We start from the raw sequence: 5,549 nt of genomic DNA on the forward strand, positions 1-5,549 counted from the left end.
GGGGCCGGCGGGGCGGCGGGGCGGTGGTGCGACCGGGCGGCGGCGAGTGGTGGGGGCGGCGGCGCGCGTGTGTGGGAGGGAAACAGAGAGAGCGGGGGGTGGGGCGCGCCGGCCGTTAGCTAGATACGTTTAATCTTTGCCGTCCGCCACCTTTGCCGTCCGCTAGCGGACGGCAAAGAGGGGGGCCGTTAAGTATTTTTTAACCAGCTCCTCAGTGGGGCCCCCCTCCGGCAAAGAATAGGCTGATGGCAAAGGCTTTCTTTGCCATCAGCCAGTTCTTTGCCGTCTGCTTTCAGGTAGCTGATGGCAAAGAGCTTCTTTGCCGTCCGCTTGCTGACGGCAAAGAGCTGGCAGATGGCAAAGTAGCTGATTCCAGTAGTGAAAGATCAAATGAGAAGGAAGAAGCAACATAATGAGTACGAATGTGACTATACATGGGCAAAACTGGGGATTGAGGCAGTGGCAGAGCCAGAACTTTTCTGAAGCCTGGGTAAATTTGAGCCTGTGTGTCTAATCTAGAAACCAAAATCAGGTGTTTGGATACACAACATATAAAACAACATCAAACTTCAAACCACAAATCCGCATTAATGATGTAGTGAAAATATAACCGTAGAAATCATACAAATGTAATTTTAGAGTGAATTAATATAATATGCACTCCCACCGTCTCAAAATAAGTATCGCTAATTTTGTAAAATCAACCATTCTTATATTGAGATGGGGGAATATTTATTTAGTTTCATAGGCCAATATGAAGTTGAGACTTGGCAACATTAAGGTATAGAACCAGGCCTGCAACCAAACTCATCATATTGCGAGTGGAAATATAACTATCCAAATTACCATTCAAATATCCTAGAAGACACTATAAGATTAAAAAAATGGATTTGTAATTCACATAACTTAAGTATTGTTATTTGCGAATATATTCAATATAGAGAGCTTGCAACCATCTCATAGGCAATATGAGATGGTGGTTGTGGCTCTACTTATGTTTTCGATTGCTCGCCATTCACATTTTCTATGCCAAAAACCTCCTCATCTCTCAAATTTAGTAATTTGAAATTTGAAATTAACATCAACTATCTAAAGCAAGGACTAAGCTCATAAAGTGGTAATCATCCCCAATCCCAGTGACCAATTGCCCTCACCGTGACCTCACAATAAGTCTATGAATCTCACTTAATTACGAAGACGGGGACAAGCAGCCATTGATGCAAACCATTTCTCAGAATCTCGCGTGGATGATCTTCAGCATCCGCCCCCGCCACCGGCCACGCGCCTAGACCAGCCTCCACTCGCTGGCGGTCTGTCTCTGTCTCTCTAATCAATCGAGGATGCCGCCGTTTCGAACAGAAGCTAAACGAACGTGGGGTCGCGTGGAGGTGGAGCGATCGAACCGATCATTGCCTTCTTGTCTCCGGTAAGGCTGGTCATAGTGGGGAGTAACTTAGACTAGTAACATGCATATGTTACTAGTCTATGTTACTACCTCCATAGTGCATAGTATCATAGATTAGTATCATATGTGGTCTCATTTATTGTCATGCATGACACATAGTAGCATCACATTTATTATGTTACGGTATCTACCTATGTTACTATAACCATCTCTCTCTTCTTTAATTGTATGGCACATAAGCATGTTTGCGAGTCCCAAGTGCATGATACTACTTATGTTACCCCCACTATGGGCCAGCCTAAGTAGGCGTGTTTCACATGGGTAAACCTCCTAGCCCATTAGCCCGCCAGTGCTTAGTTTAAATAATCAATTAGTACTGTTGACTATGGAGGAAATGGAAGCCCATTGGCCCACCTGCCCACTACCTGGGTAAACCTCCATGCGAGGAGTATTTTCCCTGTTTTGATAGTGAGGAGTATTTTCCCTGTTTTGATAGCGCAGCTAAGGAGCCCGGGCAATTGGGCGGTGGCTCCTCCACTAGATTGAGTGATGAAACTTGTTTGGTTTGAAAAGTTGAAGGTGCTGTGGGATCTGGCTCCAGGGGTGGATGCATGGAGATGCAGGTGGGCTGGCCGGATTTGCTGTTGACCAGAGGTTTTGAGGGTTGGGTGAAAACCCTTTTCTGCCTATGGCTGGAACCTATGACGGCGGCGTTTGTGGACACCGTAACCTTCTTGAAGGCGTCGACAGTATGCTCTCTCTTCCTCTGTGAGACACAACTTCGGGGGAAACCCTAGACCCGGAGGGTCGGTCGTTGGCGGCGCGTAAGCGTCTTTCCCTCTTGAGGGCATCGATTTTGAAGTTCAATCCGGTTAGAGGGACCAGTGGGTGCTAGGAGGTTGGTGGAAGGCGTTGGTGTGGTGCTGGGGCTTCTGTGGCAACAACGTTGATGGGGGCGAGTGAAGTCGGAGGCATGACAGTGGTTGCGGTAGTCGGCTCTTCTCCGGCGTGTCCGTGGGATTACCTCGGTTTGTTTGTTGCGGTGAAGTCGGAGCTGCGGCGGCGGGCCCCCGTGGCAACGATGACAGGCAACGGGCGGTCTGTTCGGTGGTCTTCCACGGCGCCAACCTTGTATGGTTTCTCCTTCGGATCTCTCCTTCAGAGGCGATGTTGTGCTGCCCTCGGTGCAGGTGGCTGAGTTCTGGCATTCATGTGTTTCTGCACGGCTTCTGCGGTGAGGGTTGAGTCGACGTTTGTTTGCAGCGAAGTCGGAGTCGCTTGCTCAGGGATTAGGGGCATCGATGACGCGTGCTTGGGGAGAGGTGATGACGATGACGTCTGTGTGCTAACTCGACAAGGCACTCTCCATATAGGTGTGTGTGGGGTATCTTTTGTATGCGCCTTCAGCGGATTGTGACGGTTTTCGCCCAGTTTTCCGCTAAATTAATCGGGCAATTCTCTTCTACTTATTTAATGGATGAGGCAAATCTTTTGCCTTTGTTTCGAAAAAAAAGTTGAAGGTGTGCAAGTTATTTTGTTTTAGAGCTGAAGGACGAAAACCACACTTCTTTACCTAATAATAAAAAGAATTGGGTTTCTGCCTGTACGTCATAAAAACAACCCTCGAAGTTGGCAATAATTACCCACCAATGCCACCCGTAAGTGGCAAAAACGATTTGTTTTTAATTTCTAATATCGCTCCAGGGTTCTGTTATTAAATGTGGATACGATATAATAGCACCAATGCATGGGTAGCGCGATGGATGACGCTATGACGCTCCACACACAGGAGACCAGGGTTCAATCCCTGGTTTTCACGCTTTTTCTCTTTTTTTTAGGAAGCGCAGTAATGGGCCAGCCCATGTGCGGGTCGTGGCGCCCCCTGTTTTCTATATCTAATTTTATTTCTATTTTGTTTTTTTCTCTAAAAATTAATTTCGGATTCATGGCGCCCCCTATTTTCTATTTCTTTTTAATTTTTTATTTCTGTTTTGGTTTTTTATCTCAAAATTAATTTCGGATTTCCATAATATCAAACAGTTGCGAGTTTTAAAAAAAAGTAGGAAAATGGTAAACTGTTTGTGAATTTAAAAAATATTCGAAAAATCATAAAATGTTCATGACTTAAAACATTGCTCACATATTATAAACAAATCACGATTTCAAATGATTTCATGAAATAAAAAATGTTCATGATTTTTTTAAATGAGCCAATATGCAAAGCATATTCAGGAATTTAAAAATCATGTCCATCAGCTTTTAGAAAATGTTCACAAAAATTAAAACACATCCGTAAATAATGAACAAAACTAATTGTAGCTTCCATAAAGGTTTTATTAGGAGATCTATATAGCTTGTTTTATGATTTTATTTAGTCCTTCGCCTTGGGTAAAAAAGGGTTTCCGTGTTTTGTACAACGCTGAACCCAACAAAATTGACATAACTTTCTAAGGGTTTGTTTTTGTAAGCTATATGAAAATGACTAAATGTCTATTTTGCTTCCATACACAGTTATGCTTATTTTCATATCACAATAGTGGTTATGATAAACACCGCTACGCTAAGTCCAGGCGAGACACTTTATTTATCAGTATAGCTCAGGCAGGGTCCGTCAATGCAGTTTGCTCAGCCACAATATATTTTGTTGTGACGCCTTAAAAAATCAAGTCTTGATGAGCATCATATTGTTCGTTTTTGAAATTACATTTTAAAAGTGTCTTATCTCATCATGACATCATTTGTATATACTTTGTGAATTTGATTCATACTTTTTTATATCTACCACACATGTATAGCTTGATAGTTTTTTTCCGTTGCAACACACGGGCATTTCCAAAAATGTTCGTTAAATCAAAAAATGTTCGTGAAGTTCAATAACTATTCCACCCAATTTCTGAAAAAGTTCATCGATTATAGAATGTTTGCCAGTTCAGGAAAATTGGTTAAAAATGTTCACAATTTTTAAAAAATGTTTGTAAATAGCAAAAAATATTCATAAATTGAAAAAATGTTCTTGATTGTAGAAAATGTTCAGAAATTTGTAATAGTATGTTGTTTGCGATTTCAAATATGTGCATGAGTTTAACAAATTGTTCATAATTTCAAAATGTTCATGATTTCGAGAAATTGAGAGAGATATTGTATCTCGGTGATGCAACGAAATGTGATCATGACCATTGGAAATTATGAATTTTTTTCTCCCGTTGCAACGCACGGGCCCTTTTGCTAGTTATGATTAATTGAAGGATTAAAAATAGACTTAGCACAGCAATCTTTGCACTTGGTTCAAAAATTGAAGTATCCAAGTTTGAAAATCTGACACATGTAGGCAAGTAACCACTCAACAAATGACTCACGAAGTTAACTCTTTTATTATCTTAAACCTTCAATCTGAACTTTCCCTTTGTACCAAATGCAAATACTTTTATTTACACAAGGAAAACAGAAGATTGCACTCTTTTATGAACAAATTTTAAAGCTAAACATACACTTTTCGCCAGGAAGCACAACCACGTGCTCATCGGCATGATCCTGGAACCCCGGCGCGCCTACCACAGCACCGCCGTATCCATCCTCTGCGCGGACCAGATGGACCCTGTCACCGCCATCATCTTCGAGCCCAGCAAGTACGGGTTTGGGGACTAGCCCCTGACGGCGTGCTGCGAAGGGAGCGGCCCCTACAACTTTGACCCCACCTTCGCCACCCTCTGCGGCATGCCTGGGGCGATGACTTGCGCCGACCCGTCAAGTATGTCTCGTGGGACGGGATACACTTGACCGACGCCGCCAACCGGCATGTTGCCAGAAATGTGCTCAGGTCCACATCGCCGGAAATGTGCTCAGGTCCACAATATTGCGCCAAACGCCATCTAACATATAAAAGCCGCTAGAGTACCTGCCCACCCGAGGCCTTTGCGTCACGCGATCGTTTTCGATCGAACGATTTCACAGCGACAGGATTTTTTACGGTGCTGTCAAAGTCCTGGCCGTTGGTCCTTATTGACTCCTTTATTTTGCTTTTTCGTGCATGACAGGTGGGCCTCAAATGTCCCCGGGCCCAGCTTCTCGTGTGTGTCCCGTGTGCATCCTGGGTAAGAGAAGGGAGAGAAGTGGAGGTGCACGGTGAAAACCTAGCCACCAATCC

Source organism: Triticum aestivum, chromosome 7B (genome assembly GCF_018294505.1).
Source record: "Triticum aestivum cultivar Chinese Spring chromosome 7B, IWGSC CS RefSeq v2.1, whole genome shotgun sequence".
In the NCBI taxonomy this organism is placed as follows: Eukaryota; Viridiplantae; Streptophyta; class Magnoliopsida; order Poales; family Poaceae; genus Triticum; species Triticum aestivum.